The sequence below is a fragment of the Protopterus annectens genome, chromosome 12.part0 (genome assembly GCF_019279795.1).
Source record: "Protopterus annectens isolate FY-2018-M chromosome 12.part0, PAN1.0, whole genome shotgun sequence".
Classification (NCBI taxonomy): Eukaryota; Metazoa; Chordata; order Ceratodontiformes; family Protopteridae; genus Protopterus; species Protopterus annectens.
The window spans coordinates 934801502-934823049 of record NC_056746.1 but is presented as its reverse complement, the minus strand read 5'-3'; the positions used below and the strand labels follow the sequence as shown (position 1 = coordinate 934823049).

Genomic DNA, 21548 nt, shown 5'->3' with positions numbered 1-21548 from the left:
TCCGTTGCTTTTTTTACTGTTTCGCTATGTTAAATGGGTTTAATATAGCGAGACAGCTTTAAAATAAGCAACAGAGATGTCCGATGCTTATTTTAAAGCTGTCTCGCTATGTTAAACCCATTTAACATAGCGAAACAGTAAAAAGCAACGGAAATCTTGCTTTCTCCGTTGCTTTTTTTTTTTAAACCTGTCTTGCTATGTTAAATGGGTTTAACATAGCGAGACAGCTTTAAAATAAGCAACGGCTCCGTTGCTTATTTTAAAGCTGTCTTGCTATGTTAAACCCATTTAACATAGCGAGACAGGTTTAAAAAAAAGCAACGGAGAAAGCAAGATCTCCGTTGCTTTTTACACACTGTGTCGCTATGTTAAAGGAGTTTAACATAGTGAGACAGCTTTAAAAAAAGTTAAACTCTTTTAACATAGCGAGACAGTGTTTTAAAAGAGACTTATACTAATGGAAAAAGTCCGGGCGACCGGACCTTTTTCCATTAGTATAAGTCGATTTACAACGTGCACGCTGGCCAATCAGTGTGCACGTTTTGGAATATTAATGGGGGGTCATGGTATAATCCGCATCAAATGTGATTCCACATCTTCTTCAGAGTGGGATATTCCATCATCTCTGGCTGCTCCTTCCTTTTCATCCTGCCTCTGCTCTTGGACCTGTATGGTTGTCTCTCTCTCTCTCTCTCTTGACGTATAGGTAGGGGAAAAAATGGAAATGTTTGTGTTGTACCTTGCGTATTTTCTTTCCCTCTGACTACAGGTTGACCTGGTGGTATTTCATTCTCAACCTGTGAAGTGGTATTATCTAAGCTAGTTATTTCACTTGCCATGTTCATAGGGCTCATTGCTGTTTGAGTTAATAGTCCTTCAGTCATATGATGTTGGACTTCATTCGGCTTAGGGGTCATAGAGTTATTCGTTGTTACTCTCTCTACGTCTTTCTCCACATAATTATGGTGTGCCCTAGGTACTATTTCATCTTCCTCTAGCCTTTCATTTGATGCTCTTACCCCACCAATATTGGAAGTTAATGTTACCGGACTTTGTGGCCTAGGCCAACAGAACACATGGCCTTTTCTGAAATCTTCAGATTATCTCTCTAAGGTTTTATGTTTCTGTTGTAAAGTTTTACGTTCATATACACTAACGTCTGTTACTGTACTCATGGCTTTATCAGCAACAATTTCTGGAAATTGTTCATATAATGTCTCTTGTTGTATAATATTGGAAGCAAGAGTTTCTTCCTGTGGTCTAAAAAACGCATTCATTAATTTTAAATAGATGCAGCTTGCGTCTAGATTTATTTTCTGCCATTTACTCAGTAATTCTGGATATTGGGAGCCATATGTAGGCATTTTCAATACGCATAGGCCCCTAGGAATCACTATTGCAATGCAATGCAATACATATTAAGGGAATGATGTTTTTAAGAGAGGGTGTGTCTAATGCAACCTGATTGATTAGGTGTGGTCTTGCAAGTTAATGAGCTACACAGGGAGTGCTTTAAAAATGTTTTTTATGTGCTTTTGTATTTGTGTATGGTCTGAGGAAGCCACAGATAGTGGTGAAAGTGCTTACCGTATTAAAGTTCTTGGTTATATTTTATGTGGTCTGGAGTTACACTTCACCCAACTGTTGCCGTTCTCTTTTTTGATGTTCATGAAATTAGTTTTGCCTGTCTTTGACATTTGATATGCGTGTTCTTCTCAGCACTCATAATTTACCCACAATTGCCTATTTTTGCAGCTCATAAGGGGTTATTTGTATCAGTAGCATATTTAGATATATTTGAAGATTCTTTTCAATTAGCACAGTTGCTTCTACTATAGAAGAAACTGTGTGTCGTTATTCCACATTGCTCTAGTTTTCGCTTCCAAGTACTGGTATTTTGCAAATGGTGTCTTTCAGTTGTAAGATACTGTAGTCAGTGGATGTAGCAATTTCAATAATCAAAGCTATTTCTGCCCTTTTCTCTTGAACAACAATATCCAGTCTTGTTTGATTCTGCCTTCCTAGTTGCTGATACAAGATGATCCCATTCACTTCATCATTTTCAACAGTCCTTTATGGTTCAAAGCTCCCAACGTGCCTCAACTGCCTTGATGTTGTAATGTTTACAAAGTCCCCAGTATAACAACTTTGCCTCATTATTCTATCATTCAGTATAGGTTCATAGGTTCATACTAGGCTATCTGCCCTAGGGCATTTATAAGCCTAGCAAGAGTGTGTTTGGCTTTCGCCACCCATTTTAAATTAATTTTGCTATGCCCTTTTTCGAGGTTAGTATACTGTGCCTCTGTCTAACAGTGACACAGAAGTGATACCCGGGGTAAACCTACGATCTCCCATCCACTCATCAAGATTCCTCTTGAAGAGAGTCAATGAGGAACTCTGCCTAACCTGGACTGGGATTTTATTCCAGAGTGAAGGGAGCCTCTGGGTTATGAATCTGTCCCTCCAGCATGTCCTATTTATTTCAGTGCTGAGGTTCAAGTCTCTTGAGCGTAGCTCGATGGGATTTGGATTTTCTGAGGTGCAGCATGTCCATTAATTCTGGGTTGGACATGGCTTTATACGTCAGGCACAGATCGCCTCTGAGCAGGCGGTATGCCACTGAGTAGAGCTGGAGTTTCTTTAACCGGGCAGCATATGGCATCTGTTTGAGCCCTTTGATCCTCTTGCTGAGGTACTTTTGGGGTCTTTCCAGTTGCTGCAGGTGTCTGGTAAGGTACATCCCAAAAGGGGCATTGTACTCAATTATGGGCCTGATGAGGGATGAGTAAAGAGGCATGATGACCTCCCCTGATCTAGATGTGAATCCCTTCATGATTAGGTGGGCTATATAAAATGTTTTTCTAACCACTTTAGCCACGCGGTTGTCAAATGAGAGATTGCTATCAACTTGGGTCACCAGGTCCCTAATTACTTCTTCCGTACTTAATGGATTACCACCTATGTGGTAATTTGTGAGCACTTTGTTTTTTCCAAAGGGGATGACTATACACTTTTTGGCGTTTAGCTGGATGCCATGGCTCTGGCACCAGTTGCCTGTTCCTATGAGGCCCTTTTGGAGGATGCTTGTGTTGGCTGGAGAGTCGATTATGTTGCCCAGTTTGCAGTCATCTGCGAACTTGGTCAGTCACAGTCCTTCCATGTTAGCCTGTACCTCCGAGAAATGTATACCGAACAAGAGAGGTCCCAGGACTGAGCCTTGTGGGACGCCACTTGTAACTGGTTTGGAGTCTGACATGGCTCCAGCAATTCTAACCATGTGGGTTCTGTCCTTGAGCCAGTTTGCAACCCATCTAGTGACATAGGGGTTTATATTTAAGCTGGTGAGCTTATCTATAATTCTCGAGTGGGGTATTGTATCGAAGGCTTTTGCAAGGTCCAAGTAGGCTGTGTGGACCATCTTCCCCTCGTCAATGGCCTTGGTGACTGTTTCAAAGAAATCAACCAGGTTTATGAGGCAGGATCTGCCCTTAACAAAGCCATACTGGGTAGGATTCAGTGTCTGTAGGTCCCAAATATCTTTATTTATGAGGTCCATGATGATCCTTTCCATAGCTTTGCAGACCAAGCTAGTCAGGCTTATGGGGCGATAGTTTCCAGGATCCGTTGAGGCACCACCTTTGTGAAGAGGGACCACTGTTGCTGTACGCCACTCTTTGGGTACATATCCTGTAGTAAGGCTGAGACTGAACAGTAGTTTTATGTTTGGGTTTAGTTCTTCTTGGAGTTCATGTAGGATGCAGCCTGGGACACCATCTGGTCCCATTGATGCTGTGTTTTTTGCATTGGAGAGGGCGACTCTTACCTCAGCATCTGAGATGTCAGGGGGGCAGCACTCTGCTGGGATAGATATTTGCCCTTTTGGTGGGGAAGGGGGGAGGTTTGCGCTGAACCTGTCAGCTAGGATGTTGGCAATGTCTGTGGGTTCGGTGTATTTTTTGTCATTTTGGACTAATTCTGAGCATATCTGGGAATTCCCACCCAGGTTCCTAACATAACTAAAGAAAGCCTTGTGATTATCCTTAGTGTCCTGTGCAATTTTTCTGTCGAAGCTGGCCTTAGACGATTTTATGAGTACCCGTAGTTTTTTGCTAATACTGATCAGAGATGCCTTCCCTTTTTGGGATTTTGCTCTATCATGTAGTAGCTTCCTCCTTCTATTGTATAGTTTGTTTATGGCTGGGGTCCACCAGACATGACGCCTAACTTTGGAGGATTGGGTCTTGGTTTTATTTGGGATTGCATGATCCATGCATTCCTGGAGGTGTTCATAGAATGTGTTTATAAAGGATTCTGGGGTCTGGGCAGTATTTTCCACAGGCCCTGGGGCTTTGAAGGATTCCACCTCGGTTTTGAGGAGTGTGAAATTTGCTTTAGAAAAGTTTTTCACTGTGGATTTCTGGGCAGGGGCTGGGGTCGGGACATGAATATCCAGTGAGATTAGTTTATGGTCTGATCTTACCAGTGAGGGATACACTTCTGGTCTGGAGCATAGAGTCCCCATGTTGGTGATGATCAGTTCCAGTATGTTTTCCCCTCTTGTGGGAGTGGCAACAAGTTGTTCCATAACATTTGAGTTTATAAATTCTAGGAACCTTCGGGCTGGGGTGTTGGTGCTAGAGTAATGTTCCCAGTCTATGTCAGGGTAGTTGAAGTCGCCCAATATAATGGTGTTTGGAGAGACTTTCATATTTTCCAGTGTTCTCAGGAAGTCCGAGTGGGGTTCCTGGGTTTGGGAGGGTGGTCTGTAGCAGGCTATAAACTGGAAGGCAGTTTTACCCACTGTTAGTTGCACATGGATAGTCTATGATGCTTCATGCTGTGCCACCAACCTGGAGGTGTGGGTATCTTTGACGAATATTGATACTCTCCCTCCTTTTGTGGTTCTGTCCAAGTTTTGGGGCCAAAAAACATGGTATGAGGTATAACCTGGTAGTGCTGGGGTGCTCTCGGGAGCCTTAAACCAAGTTTCTGTTGCTGCACAGATATCAATGTTCTCCATGCTAAGGAGAGTTTTGAGTGCATGCATCTTGAGGTTTAGACTACTGGCGTTGAGTAGCATTACTCTTAGTTTCTTATCCCTTGTGATACTTATGGAGGTGGGTTTGTCTTTTGAGCCTTGCCTAAAAAAGGCACTATGGGGGAGGCAAGATCCTTTCCCAATATCCGAAAGCCCAGAGGTGACAGGTGCAAGCCATCCCTAGCGAAGCATCGTGGCTTGTCGAGCATGTCATCCCAGGCAGACAGGCATTGGATCCCCTTTGAATGACACCAATACTTAAGCCAGTTGTTGAAATTGATCATCTTGTCTTCATATTGTGGCATCATTCTTGTTGAGGGTAAGATGCTACTCAAGGTCAGGGTCATACCGGCCTGGGCTACATGCTCAGAGAGCTCCTCTATGTCTCTTTTCATGTAGTCCAGGGAGGTACGTCTCAGGTCATTCACACCAGCATGGACAATGACTGAGTCATATTTGTACTTGCCTTGGAGTGACCTGAGTGCTTGTGTTATGTGGTGAATCCTAGCGCCCGACAGGCAGCTCACCGTGACCTTCTCCTTGTTCGGCCTGGTGAGTGGGACGTCAGTGTGCCTGACGATAGAGTCACCTATTACAAGTGTATCAGGTGTGTTGTTTAGCCTTAAGGGCTGTGACTGTTCGGCACACTGGCTTTGTGAGCTATGTGTTGCACGTGTTTTGTTTTGGGGTAGCGGTTGCTTGGGTGTCTGCTTTGGAGGTCTCTGCTGCTTAGGCAGATTTTTATTTAGAGCCTCTGAGTATGTTTTTGTGTGTTTATGTGTTTGGTTTGCTGTCGTGGTAGGTCTATGTGAGACTGGAATTGTAGTGAGTGTGGTTTCCTTCTCCTCCTGACTGGTTACGCCAGTACTGAGTTGAGAGAGCTTAGCCTCCAGTTTGGCTATATGGTTGCATCTCTCACATGTGTTGGAATTTGTTGGGAGGAAGAGAGGGTTGTCTGTGTACATGAGGCAGTTGTAACATTGCCTCAAGGTTCCCAGATTCACCAGCTGGACAGGAGAGGAGATTGACAACTGACCTTTGGACATGCTAGAATAGTATTGGGAATTCCTTTATAATTGAAAAAAGGGCCAGTGGGGAACAAAGTACTCAAGGGGAGTTTGTGAGGGTGTAGTGCTTTTAATTTTTTAGTGCTGACTTATATAATTGCTTTAGTGAGGCTTTAGAGTGGGAATAGGGTGTTTATTATGAGAACTAGATCAGTTCTAAGGGAAAAAGTGAAGACCAGACTTTGTGGAGCCGAGAATGGTTTAAACCCAATTAAGCGGCGCTGCCCGATGCTGCGCTATACGTAAAATCGCACAAAGCCGCGCTAAAGCGGGTTTTTTACAGGGGGACTTGAAAGAGCTAGAAATTGGCCGAAAACCGCCAATAGACTACCAGATTCTTTTGCTGGGAACACTCCTCCAGGGATAGATAGGCTGCTCCAAGCTCCCCACTGCCACTTGTGAACAAAGAAGCCTCCCTTTATCCAAGAAAGGAAATGGGCAACACAGGAACTTTCCAATGGTCCAGAATACAGCAAAGCCTGTATTTGGACTACTCTAGGTCAGGAAAGACGGGAAACAAGGAAAAATTTTTTTTTTCTTTTTTGCAACAAACAGCAGGAAAATGCAATAAATATGTAACACAGGCTAGTGCACTTGAGTGTGTAGCCTCAACAGGTAAATGCAACAAACAGGACAAACTTTAAAAGTGCAGGTGAAAAAACAACTTTAAACAGTTTAAAACAGTTCATGAAGCAGAAATACTTGCAGTTTAGCTAGATCGGACAGTCGCCCAGGTAGTAGCAGGAAAACAAACACTTTATCAGGTTAGCAGTCACTCTTTTAGCCTCTCTGCTGCTAGCACCACTCTGCAGGACCACAAGGAGCTTGGCTGAGTAGTAACAAGCACAAAAACTGAGCCAAAGTGGGTTTTATACAAGTGGACTTGAAAGAGCTAGAAATTGGCCCAAAACGGTCAATAGACTACCAGATTCTTGTGCTAGGAACACTCCTCCAGGGATAGATAGGCTGCTCCAAGCTCCCCACTGCCACTGGTGAACAAAGAAGCCTCCCTTTATCCAAGAAAGGAAATGGGCAACACAGGAACTTTCCAAAAGTCCAGAATACAGCAAAGCCTGTATTTGGACTACTATAGATCAGGAAAGACGGGAAACAAGGAAATTTTCTTTTTTCTTTTTTGCAACAAACAGCAGGAAAATGCAATAAATATGTAACACAGGCTAGCGCACTTGAGTGTGTAGCCTCAACAGGTAAATGCAACAAACAGGACAAACTTTAAAAGTGAAGGTGCAAAAACAACTTTAAACAGTTTAAAACAGTTCACGAAGCAGAAATACTTGCAGTTTACCTAGATCGGACAGTCATCCAGGTAGTAGCAGGAAAACAAACACTTTATCAGGTTAGCAGTCACTCTTTTAGCCTCTCTGCTGCTAGCACCACTCTGCAGGACCACAAGGAGCTTGGCTGAGTAGTAACAAGCGCAAAAACCGTGCCAAAGTGGGTTTCATACAGGGGGACTTGAAAGAGCTAGAAATTGGCCCAAAATGGTCTATAGACTACCAGATTTTTGTGCTGGGAACACTCCTCCAGGGATAGATAGGCTGCTCCAAGCTCCCCACTGCCACTGGTGAACAAAGAAGCCTCCCTTTATCCAAGAAAGGAAATGGGCAACACAGGAACTTTCCAAAAGTCCAGAATACAGCAAAGCCTGTATTTGGACCACTCTAGGTCAGGAAAGATGGGAAACAATGATATTTTTTTTGTTTTTTTTTTGTTTTTTTCTTTTTTTGCAAAAACAGCAGCAAAGTGCAATAAATATGTAACACAGGCTAGCACACTTGAGTGTGTAGCCTCAACAGGTAAATGCAACAAACAGGGCAAACTTTAAAAGTGCAGGTGCAAAAACAACTTTAAACAGTTTAAAACAGTTCAAGAAGCAGAAATACTTGCAGTTTAGCTAGATCGGACAGTCGCCCAGGTAGTAGCAGGAAAAAAACACTTTTATCAGGTTAGCAGTCGCTCTTTTAGCCTCTCTGCTGCTAGCACCACTCTGCAGGACCATGAGGAGCTTGGCTGAGTAGTAACAAGTGCACAAACTGCGCCAAAGCGGGTTTTATACAGGGGGATTTGAAAGAGCTAGAAATTGGCCCAAAACGGCCAATAGACTACCAGATTCTTGTGCTGGGAATACTCCTCCAGGGATAAATAGGCTGCTCTAAGCTCCCCACTGCCACTGGTGAACAAAGAAGCCTCCCTTTATCCAAAAAAGGAAATGGGCAACACAGGAACTTTCCAAAAGTCCAGAATACAGCAAAGCCTGTATTTGGACTACTCTAGGTCAGGAAAGATGGGAAACAAGGATAATTTTTTTTTTTTTTGCAACAAACAGCAGAAAAATGCAATAAATATGTAACACAGGCTAGCGCACTTGAGTGTGTAGCCTCAACAGGTAAATGCAACAAACTGGACAAACTTTAAATTACAAGGGCAAAAGCGCGCTAAAGCTGGCTTTAAAGCAGGGGGTTAGAAAGAGATAGGAAATGGCCCAAAACGGCCAATAAGCTACAGGTCACTCGGCTGAAACCACTCCTCAAGGGACAGATAGGCTGCTCAGAGCTCCCCACTTTCACTGGAGAACAAAGAAGCTTCCTCCTATCCAAATAAGGATATGGGCAACACAGGAACTATGACACAGCCCAGAGATCAGCAATACCTGAAGACTGGACTGTTCTAGTTCAGTAAAGGCAGGTAACAAAGATTTTTTTTTTTTTTTACAAAGTAGCAGAAATTAGGTACAGAAACACAGTAAATGCTTTAATTCGGCCAGCACACTTGAGTGTGTAGCCTACCAGTTAAACTAAGCAAAAACAAACTTTAAAAGTGCAAAAAAACTCAGAAATACAGGCAGGAATGCAATAAAACAACTTTGCAGAGCTTATTTAGTTAAAGAAACAGAGAAGTCTATATATACAGAAAAGCAGCTAAAACACACAAACACTTCAGATGCAGTGCAACCTAGAGCACTTGAGTTGTAGCAATATTAAGGCAATTACAGTTTTAATAAATGCTCTGAAATATACTCTATATTTCCAAAATGTTTGAGAAGCACAGTCAGAACCCAAGGAGGTTCAGGCAAAAAACAAAACAAAAAAAAATAACAAAAAAAAAAGTTTTTTTTTTTTGAAAGGGAAAAAGGAGAAACAGAAGGCCTTATCAAATGTTCTCTCTATACTAGGTAGAATGAACTAATGACACTAGACTGGGAGGAGTGTCACAGATCAGGTTTACAGTAGGGGCAGGGAACTGGAAAGCCACCAAGTATAGCCTACAGCCAGTAGCACTAGAGAAAGCCACAAACAGGTAAAGATTTGTAAAGATACAGAATGCTTTTAACTGCAGACAAATCAGTTACTTGTGCAGATTAGTTAATAGCAACAAAATACACACGAAGACTAAAAAGCAGACAATAAAAGTGCTATATATTAATTGTTAAAAACAATAATCTGTGTAAATAATTGAAAAAAAAACAGGATACTTATATATCTCAGCTAACAGCTGCGGTCAACAACTCTTATCCACTCTGCTCAGTGTCTATAGACAGAAACCCTATCAAAGTTAGGGCTTAAATACCAGAAGAACAACTTTTTTTACAAGAACACAAAAGAACCAGCCCCCACTCAGCAGACTATTAACACAATATAGCCAAGTTAAAGAGAGGCTTCAGCTAGAAACAATAGCCTACAGCCAGTAGCACTAGAGAAAGCCACAAAGAGATAAAGATTTGTAAAGATACAGAATGCTTTTAACTGCAGGAAAATCAGTTACTTGTGCAGATTAGTTAATAGCAATAAAAACCTTCAGCCATGAATGTATCACAACCTGCAACAAGATGTGTAACTCTTTCTAGTTCTGTACCACAAAATGCATATTTGTCTCAATCTCTACCCCCTTTATGGATTTTGAGAACCACCCAGTTTGTAATCTGGCTGAGTATTAAATGTTCAGCACTCGCTCTACTGAATTAGACAGTGTTGACTAAACTATACCAAAGCCCAAAATGTCGAACACCCAATATACTGAACTACAGGATGTTCCCCCTTCAGGATCCATGTTAGCACTTGTTCCTGGGTCCAGAGTAGCAGGGGCTTTCAGGATTCAATGTTTTAAGCTGTTTCAAGTGTTCAGCATTGCAGGCTTTGGTATAGTTTAGTTGACATTGCTTGATTTGGTAGAGGCAGTGTCGAACTGATCCTTTATCTATTCAAGATATTTGTACACACCTTCTTTTTCCAAATCTTTTATATCACATTCCTCCCCAAGTTTTATATTTTCTCAGTTCTTCAGTTTTCTTGTTTCATATTTTGCTTTTGCATATTAGTTAGACCAACCAACATTCCTATCTCAACTGAGAAGATTTTAATGACTTGTAGCTGCTGTACCAGGTATTTATCTGCTGATCTGTACAATTTTATATTATCCACAAAAAGTAGATGAGAAATTCTTTGACTTGATGATGGAGTGAGACTGAATACGTGACTTAAGCTGTTAAGTAAACAGCTAACAGATTGAGGGTAAGGTAAAACAGTACTGGTGACAAAGAATCTCCTTGAATATCCTTGTTGTGAGGGATCAAAGGTATTTTTCCATTTTAGTTTTCCTTGATCTCTTCTACATTTGACACAATAACATCTTGTTTGATCACCTTTGAACCTACTGTAGAGGCTTGGTTACTGTTTTTGACTGGTTTCTTCCTACCTCAGAGGTTGTACCAACTGGATTGTTTCAGATGCTAATTCTTTATTGGTATCACATTACATCTGGCGCTCCTCAGTGTTCCAGCTTAGGTATGTTTTTATTCGCTGTGTACATGTTTCCAATGAGTGAAATCATTAAACAGAAAGGTCTGCACTACCAGTGTTACACAGATTATACTCAAGTATACCTCTCTTTTCCTGAGCAAACATTGCCTGTTTCACACTCATTCTCACCTGCTGTAAAAAAACATGTATGATGCAAGCAATAGATTCATTTTAAACAATGAAGTCCAAAGCTTACTGTCACAATGGGGGCTGTACAGTGCAGCAACCTGTGATAGTTTTACATACTAATTCTGAGACTGCTTTACTACGGAATAAGGGGACTATGTCAATCGATTGCTAAGATTTAGTATGAATTCACTAAATTGTACTCATTTGACTATACTGCTCACATTTACGCTATGCAGGATAAATAAAGGAAATAAAGAGCTGCACAATTAAGATGAGCTTTTTTACGAGTTCATAAAAAGTAAACACTGAAAACCTTGCCTAACCACTTCCACCACAAACACACACAAAAATGAAAAACTTTATTGTTTCCAAGTGATCGGGGTCTGAAAGCTTAACTGTGTTCACCAGAGGGAATGAAAACAGGGCTGCATAAAATAAATTGAAACCAGGATTAGGGTTGATGATGAAGTGGTAAGTGGGTGATGACAACTGGGAGATATCAGGATAAGTTTCTTTTGGTCAGAATTTTAGACTCTGTGACTGTCCCTTTAATATATAAATATATATATATATATATATATATATATATATATATATAGATATAGATATGTATGTATATACACACACACACACACACTATATATATATATATATATATATATATATATATATATATATATATATATATATATATATATATATATATATATATATATATATATATATATGAAAATCTATAGGTTTACCTCCATAATGTCAATGAGCACAACGGCGAACCCACTTCTGTGAACTCTGAACTGGGCCTTCACAAAACCTCGAAAGCTGATATTCTGAACAGTGAAATCATGCCCCTTTTTTGACCCTTGTTAGCACTTGTTTGTAGGTGTTGATGCATTCAAAAATGTCGACTTTCGATGTTTTTTCGGCTTTCTGAGGTTTTGGTGGTATGAGTTTTGCGGAAACGGTTTGGCATTGTGCACGTTCGCTGTTGTGCCCTTCAACAATATAGAGGCAAATATATATATATATATATATATATATATATATATATATATATATATATATATATATATATATATATATATATATATAAATAAAAAATGTGTGTGTGTGTATTGGTAATACCTTTCCCTTTCTGAGGAAAGAGAGAAATCTTGGTGTCATTTTCAATGAAAAACCTGACAGTTTGGGATAATGTGTCAGTTGTTGTAAAAACTTCTCATTTCCATCTTCAAAATATATCTTACATCAAGCATCTCTTTCCTCCAAATGGCCTTTCAGTAGTTCTTCAGGACGTGGCTTCCTCTCAGCATGAGTACTATAAATCCTTGTACCCGGAGCCACCAGTAAATGAGATTTATTGCCTGCAGCAGTTGTATAATTCTGTGGCACAATTAGCTATGGGTATTCCTTGTTACCTTCATGCCTGTGTGATCACCCAACATCCTTATGGCCTTGCTATTGCTTTACTTAACCCCATATGATTTGGGTTCCCCTTAACTTAAGGAGCTATATATTGTCCTGTTGTATAATCCTGTGAAATGTTGATACCCACTAGATCAAATCCCTAAACACAAGAGACTCAATGGCAGAAAAAAAGAATTTACATATACTAAATCTGAGATGGCTGTTTCTCTGAGTATTTCCTTTCTCCGAGATATGTTGATCTTGGTGTTAGTATATATATATATATATATATATATATATATATATATATATATATATATATATATATATATATATATATATATATAAAATGTGTGTGTGTGTTTGACGGGTCTGGGGAAGGGGGCTTGCTCCCCTGCACAAAAGCAGTTTAAAGGAGAAAAGTGATTTTTGAGATTCTCTCTTCTGGATTTTTTGTTTTGGAGTGAGCTACCACCAACTCAAACAGGTAGGGTCTTAATTTAACATCTCATTCAAAGGATAACACACTTGAGAGTGCAATAACTCCTTGTGGTGCACTGCCAGTAATCCATCTAACTGGTGGGGAATAGAACCCACAGCCTTCTGCACTAAAGGCAAGTGTATTACTTGTGTGCCACTGATCTTACTGAAAGTAAATTACTCCAAAGTAAGAATTAAGGACAACCTCTATAAAAAAATGCAAATGATACACTGATAAATAAATACTAATACCACTTTATAAAACTGGTGTAAATATATGCTCAAAGTTTGTGACATATCTTACTACACAGATAAACAAATTTTTCACCTTTCCAATCATTATGGAATTTTGGAAGTAAATTAAATCACATAATATGAATAGCAGTCCTTTAACACATCTTCACAATAAATCATTTCCATACTTGTGAATGAAGATTGAACTCCAGAGCTTCTGTCATCCAAGGTTTAACCTGTTGCTGGTTGGAGTTCCTCAATAGGAAATTAATCACTGTTGGCGAGTTGTGCTGGGCATGATTCCCTTTTGGGGAGGGGGGATTCACCTTCTTTCAGGTAGTTTGACCATGTAGTTGATATGTATAAGTTTGGTGTGTGTGTTTGTGTTTGTGTGTGTGTGTGTGTGTGTGTGTGTGTGTGTGTGTGTGTGTGTGTGTGTGTGTGTGTGTGTGTGTGTGTGTGTGTGTGTGTCTGTGGTGTGGCTTGACTTTTTTTAAGGTGAACGGAGTTCGGAAATTCCAATCCTCGATGCATTAACTTTTGTCTGTTCATAGTGGAAGCCAGTAAACTTGGATAAGTTCTGTATCTTCAGGGCTCCCCAAAGTATCAGATGATGTCTTAAAATTCTTTTCCACACTTTTTATAGAGATTCTTCTCCAACTTCTCCAGACCCTCTCTCCTTCTGTAGCTTACTATTTTATGCATATCATCTGTCCCTTCTCTTTCCAAAATGTTGCTTCCTCACAAATGTGGATAATTATCAATAAACGTCCTTCACATGGTCACCACTGAAGTTTGTAAACCTTGCATAATTGTGCTGTTAACTTAAATTAAGTTACCTCTTACTTTTATTGTTCCATCTTTTTCATCTTGGACAACTGTTAAAATCAGAGCACTTATCTGAGACACAAATTTATCAAACAAAATTGCTGTACCTTAGGTCTGACTCTTTCAATACAATGAAGCAATGTCAAAGTTGATTGTATTACATCTGGGAGTACTGCAGAAGGATTTGCCACTTGTGTATTGGAACTGTTTGTGGGACTTGGCCTACAAGATAAAAGCAATCTGAATACGTTAATTACTTTGTCTTATTGTCTTTCTGCTTGACATGGAACACACTGTTTTTGGACATTTCCTAAGTTCTGAAGCATAGTTTCCACAGGGTCTGCTCACAAATTTAGTAATCAGCTAAATGCATACAGTTATTACTTTATTATTTTCTCTACAGACCTTGCACCTACATTTGCTTCACAATTGTTTTCCTGTTGAAAGCGCCATGATCATGTTTTGCTGAGCAGCATGAATTCTAGTCTGATCATAACACCCTTACTGCACTTAAAGCTGTAACAAACCCTAGCTGCACTTAAAGCTGTAACGAACTCTAGCTATAAGGCAAAAAAGGGAAATATAGTTGTACAGGAACAATATCAGCATACAAATTACTAAAGTAGACTGTTGCCATAATTTTTTTATGTAAGAAAACAGGGTTCAAGCTGGGAATGCTTATTTAAACCATGGCTTATACATTTAAAACAAGAGATGCGTACTTTTGCCCTTGTCAGAGCTTCAAAGGGTCTATGAAGCTCTGCTGTATGCAGACAATGTGCCATTACAGGCAGACTCTGAAGAAGAACTTGACAAAACAAATGACAGGGGAATGGAATGTAAAACTGAAGGCATGTGGGATGAAACTGCATAAGATGGATGGTTATTATCCATAATATTGAAGATTTGCTATTAACCCTACTGGCCTCTTTAGAAATTACAGAAATAGCTGGTTCCTGATTTATAGTTTATAGTTACAATGCCAGGTACCGCCTTAACTGTTTCTACTAGTATTGCCAAAACAACATGAAGTGTGAATCCGTAACAGGTATAGCAATCATCTGATTACCACCTTCATACTTTATGTGTGATGATAAACCCCTAAACCTGAGTATCACTAGTCATTATCAGATAATGTCTGAGTTTCTCAACTCTTTTGGATAATAACATTGGAAAAGTGGTATATGTCATGCTTATTCCTGCCATTGTCTTCTATCTATGCTGTTATGCACTTCTTCCACATAATTTTCATTAACGCCTATTCTAATGTATCTCTTGCAAACACTTTACAATGGGTGCCTAAAACTAGGAACCCCATACCTAGCAGGTCATCTAAAAAGAAATCATTTGTTTGTTCCATAGTAAGTCTTACTTACTAAATCAAGGATCTTAAAGGAAAAACTTTAATACACACACACACACACATAGCAGATAATTTGAGATTTCAGTTCCACTGCTTCCATTGGTAAACATTGCTAAACATATTTAACATGACAAATCATGCAAAGTGCATCCATGAGTCTTCTCATCAAAATAAGATACAGGACACATCTGCTTCTCCCTTCACCAAAGGAGACACAATGTACTAGCCCACCTTACGTTTCATTGGGTGAATGGAAAGTATAAATGGGATGTGGCCTTTTTTTATAGGTGTCCCAATTTGAAATAATGATATGTGATTTGATCAGTGTGCAAAGATATCTTAGAAATGAATATGACATCATTGCAAGCAATATTCATGCTGCTGATATTGACTCAAGCTTTCCTTATTCAAGGTCAGAAGTGATTCATAATATTACTGCAGATAGTTCAATGTATAATTATACCCAAGTTACAACAGGTCCAACAAGAATGAATATAATTCTAGATGAAATTTGGATCAGTAGTAGATCCTATGCCATTAATTGTAATATCGGTCCTAAACTGTGGTCTTCTGGGTATTGCTGGTCAGTTTTATAAACACTCTTATCAATAAATATGTTCCATCACAGCTAGTTAAAAATAGGACCAAAGATTTCCACCATGGTGGACAACAAGGTCAACTAGCTTAAGATCTAGAAACAAAAGATTGGAGATAAAGTATAAGAATCTTCCCAATGTTGAAAAGCAAATTAATTATAAAACAGCAAACAGATATTTTTGCAAAGAATCAGGAAGGCCAAATGTCTGTAGGAATAATTTGTTATTAACTCAACTATTAACAATAGAGTCCCATCTGAGAACTTATGGAAAAATGAAGCATTGAATATTAGGAGTCAAGATGCTATTATAACTTAACCTTGAATGTTAGTTTCTTTGTAAATAAGTGTTTAGATAATACCTCCATTGGTAATAGAGTGTTAGCAATGGAAATAAATGGCATAGATGAATTGCATACTATGTCTAGGCATATAGTATCTAGGGGCAGTTATCCAAATTAAGCAGTTTTCTGCCACAAGGCCAGGTAGCTTGAATGACTGCTTAAAAATATATATATTGATCCATCAATTCCATGTTTAACTTACATGTTTCAAAAATCATTAGAGCATGGGTTTTGTCCCCATTGAATAGAAAAATGATGTGGTCCCTATACCAGTAGGTCATGCTTGTTCTGCTGCAGATAATTATAAACTCATTAGTTGAAAGATCAATAAGTTATCTACCTGCACTAGAGTCATCCCTAGGTATGGATGTTTACCAGCATGGATTTGGTCAGGGAGTTCTTAGGTTCATAGGTTCATAGGTAGGTACTAGACTATCAGCCTGGGGCCTATACAAGCCCAGCCAAAATGGTACCATGGCTTTTGCCACCCAAGAAAATTATTTTCCTGTGCCACTGTTGAGCAGAGCCACAGAGGTGATCCCTGGGGTGAATTTCCTATTTCCCATCCAATCATCAAGATTTTTCTTGAAGAGTGCTAATGAGGAGCTTTGTTTGATATAGATAGGTAGTTTATTCCAGAGTATGGGAAGTCTCTGGGACAGGAATCTATCCCTCTGACAAGGTTTAAGTCCCTAGAGCATGTAGCTCGGAGGGATTGGGATTTCTTTAAGTGGAGCATGTCCAACAGCTCTGGGTTTGACATATCTTTGTATGTTAGGCAGAGATCACCTCTGAGTAGGCGATATGCAACGGAGTAAAGCTGGAGTTTTTTGAGACGGTCTGCGTAGGGCATCTGTTTGAGGCTGGTAATCCTCTTTGTGAGGTATTTCTGTGGCCTTTCCAGTTGTTGTAGATGTCTTGTGAGGTACATACCAAAAGGGGCATTGTACTCTATAATGGGTCTAATGAGTGATGAGCAGAGGGGAACAATTACCTCTTTTTTTCTGGATGAGAAACCTTTTGTGATGAGGTGTGCCACGTCGAATGATTTCCTGACTACTGTGTCGATGTGATTATCAAAGGAGAGACTACTGTCCACCTGTGTCCCAAGATCTCTTATCACACTTTCGGTGTTAAGTATACTACCGATTATGTTGTAGTTCATGGGTACAGCGTTTTTACCAAAAGGGATGACAATGCATTTTTTGGCACTGAGCTTGAGGCCATGGCTTTGACATCAGGCATCTGTCTCAGTAAGTCCCTTTTGTAGGATGTCCACATCGTTAGGAGTTTCAATTATGGCTCCTAGTTTGCAGTCATCTGTGAACTTCATTAGCCAAAGACCTTCTGTGTTAGCCTGTACTTCAAAGAAGTAGATACCAAACAGGAGAGGACCCAGGACTGAACCCTGTGGTACTCCACTTGTCACTGGTCTGAAGTCAGATTTGGAGTCTGCTACTTTCACAGTGTGGGTTCTGTCAGTGAGCCATTTGGCAACCCATTTTGTGACATAGGGATTTATACCTAGTTTAGTGAGTTTATCTATAATTCCAGAGTGGGGGACGGTGTCAAAAGCCTTGGCAAGATCTAGATAGGCTGTGTGAACCACCTTACCCTTGTCTATGGTTTTGGAGACTGCTTCAAAGAAGTCTATCGGGTTAAGGAGACATGATCTGCCTTTTACAAACCCGAACTGGGTGGGGTCCAGAGTTTGGAGATTACCAGTGTCTTTGTTTATAAGTTCCATGATGATACGTTCCATGGCCTTGCAGACCAGGCTCATCAGGCTAATGGGGCGGTAGTTCCCGGAGTCTGTGGTGGCTCCCCCCTTGTGGAGTGGGATAACCGTCACTGTGCACCATTTAGCAGGCACAAAGCCTGAGGTGAGGCTATGATTGAACATGGTACTTAGGTGGGGTGCCAGCTTGTTCTGTAGTTCATGTAGAACGCAGCTTGGGATGTTGTCTGGTCCCATGGATGCTATGTTCTTGGCATTGGAGAGTGTGGTTTTTATCTGTGCAGCCGTGATTGCAGGAACTTTGCATTCTTCTGGTATAGAGATGGGCTCTTTAGGGGGTGAGAGGGGCATAATGTTAGCACTGAACCTATCTGCCAGGATGTTGGCAATATCAGTTGTGTCTGTATATTTAGTGCCATTGTGCTGTAACTCAGAGCAGATCTGAGTGTTGCCATTGAGATTCTTGACATAGCTATAGAATGCTTTGTGGTTGTCTAGAATCAGTGGCGATTTTGTTTTCATAACTAGCTTCGGAGGATTTTATCAGGGATCGCAGCTTCTTACTGAGGCTTACCAGGGAGCTCCTCCACTCATGGGATTTTATTCTTTTTTGCAACAGTTTCTTCCTTCTGTTGTACAGTTTGTTTATGGCAGGGGACCACCAGATTGGCTTCCTTTTTTTGGAGGATAGTGTCTTGGTTCTGTTTGTGATAGCACGATCCATGTCCTCATGTAAGTGCTTATAATGTCCAATTGTGTAGGATTCATTAGTCATAACTGTATTGTCCATCTGCATGGGTGTCATGAAGTTCACCACTTCTGTCTTAAGAAGCATGAAGTTGGCTTTGGAGAAATTGTTTACCATGGTTTCCTTAATGGGGGGTGGGGACGGGATGTGGATATCTAGGGTAATTAGCTTATGGTCGGATCGGATCAATGAGGCATTGATTCAGGTATGGAACACCGGTCACTCATGCTGGTAATGACTAGATCTAGGATATTGTTGCCCCTGGTGAGGTTGTGGATAAGTTGATCCTGGGCATTGGAGTTTATGAATTCCAGAAAGCACTGAGCGAAGAAGTTGGTACATGAGTAGTTTTCCCTATTAATAGTGGGGTAGTTGAAATCGCCCATTATTAAGGTGTTTGGTTGAACTCTAATATTTTCCAGTACATCAGGAAAAGAGGAGTGTGAATCCTGGGGCATGGTGGGTGATCTGTAGCAAGCTACAATTTGGATTGCAGTTTTGCCCAGAGTTAGTTGCACTTGGATAACCTCGGCTGCATTATGCTGAGCAACTAGCCTGGAAGTGTGGATATCCTTAATGAATATGGACACACCTCCACCTTTGGTGTTCCGGTCCAGGTTACATGGTCGAAAAGTATGATATGAGTTATAGCCTGGTAGTGTATGGGTGCTCTCTGGAGCCTTGAACCAGGTCTCAGTCACTGAACAGATATCGATGTTCTCCATTTTAAGGAGTGCCTTGAGTGAGTGCATTATGAGATTTAGACTTCTAGCATTGAGTAGCATCACCCTCAGTTTTTGCTTGCCTGTTCCTGTTACGGTGGTGAATTTGTCATTTGAACCTTGCCTAAAAAAGGCACTATAGGAGCGGCAAGAACCTTAGCCAGTATCCGGAATCCCAGGGGTGACAGGTGCAGGCCATCTCTGGCAAAGCATTGTGGTCTGTCGACCATGTCATCCCATGCAGACAGATACTGGATCCCTTTAGAATGGCACCAGAAGCTTAGCCAATTGTTGAAGTCAATCATTTTGTCCTTGTACTGCAGCATCATTCTGGGTGATGGCAGAATGCTACTCAGGGCTAGGGACATACCTGCCTGGGCTACAAGATCGGAGAGCTCTTCCATGTCTCTTTTCATGTAGTCCAGGGAGGTACGTCTCAGGTCATTCACACCAACATGGACAATGACAGAGTCATATTTGTACTTGTGGAGTGACTTGAGTGCGTGGGTTATGTGGCGGATCCTGGCACCCGACAGGCAGCTGACAGTAACCTTCTCCTTGTTTAGTCTGGTGATTGGGACATCAGTGTGCCTGAATATAGAGTCACCTATGACTAGTGTGTTGGGTACGTTGTTTTGCCTTATTGGCTGTGGTTGAATGGCACACTGAGTCTGCGGACTATGTGTCATTTGGGTTGTGTTGGGGGTGGAGGTTGCTTGCATTTCTGCTTTGGAGGTCTATGTTGCTTGAGCAGATTATTATTGAGAGCCTCCGCAAATGTTTTTGTGTTTTTATGTGTGGATTTTGGTGGTGTAGATTTAGTGAGACTATGTGATGAGTGTGGTGTGGTGCAAGTGTTTACCTTCTCCTCTTGACTGTCAAGTTCAGTCTTGATTGTTGAGAGCTTTACCTCCAGTTTGCCTATATAAATGCATCGCTCACAGGTTGTAATGTTTGGTGGTAGGAGAAGAGGGTTGTCTGTGTACATGAGGCAATTTCTACATTGCCCCAAGATGCCCATATTCATCAAATAGACAGGAGAGAACACTGGGAGCTGACCCTTGGACATGCCTGAATAAAAAACTATTTTCCTCTAGATAAGTGAGGAAGGTGAGCACAAGAGCTGTTTTTCTCTAAGCAAGTGAGGAAAGTAAGTACCAAAACTGTTTTCCTCTAGATAATGAGGAAGGTTGAGTGCTGTAGTAATTAGGTTATTTAGTGCTTACAAGTTCTGAACAAGTGCTGATCACGAATAAGCAAATTCAAGTGCTAAAACTAAGAATCTGTATCTGGACTAAACTAGTTACAGGAAAGGGGGGAAACAAGTGCAAATGCGGGCTTTTAAATCAGAAAGTTGAGAGAGATGGAAAAACTGCCCAAACTGCCAATAACTACAATTTCTGGGCCAGAACCACTCCTTATGTGGTAGATAGGTTACCTAGTGCTTACCACTCCCACTGATAAGCTAGAAGGCTTCCCTCCAACACAGAAAGCTTGGGGGGCTCAGAAGCTTACATATAGTCCGGGATATAGCAAATCTGAATCTGGAGTACACTAGTTACAGGAAAGGTATTTATATATATATATATATATATATATATATATATATATATATATATATATATATATATATATATATACAGAAAAGTAGCTAAAACAGCAGTAAAAACAATTCAAATGCAGTGCAAGCTAGCACACTTGAGTATGTAGCAATGTTAGACCAAATGGTTTAAAAAATTTGATTAGTTTCTACTGCAACCTAATCTCTGCGCTCTTTCTGCTCATGTGATATATTTGGATTTTGCTAATGCCCTTGATACCATCCTATGTTTTGGGATTATTGGGGCCTTAAGTGAATTGAATATTAATTCCTAAATTGTTAAATGCTGGTTACAGGATAGAAGTAATTGTGTCAAGTTACAGAATACATTTTTATGTATTAAGAAAATTGGGGTGGGATTTCACATAGGTTAGTTCACTCTTATTTTGATTATTCATTTCAAGAATGCTTGTGTTGGGAAATGCACGTGTAAGG

General features: G+C 40.4%; 1 protein-coding gene across 1 annotated transcript in view; it reads left to right on the top strand.

Moving 5' to 3' along the window:
- Positions 1–21548, top strand: part of LOC122816888 (V-type proton ATPase catalytic subunit A) — a 449147-nt gene that overhangs the window by 173554 nt on the left and 254045 nt on the right. The gene's annotated exons all lie outside the window — the stretch shown is intronic.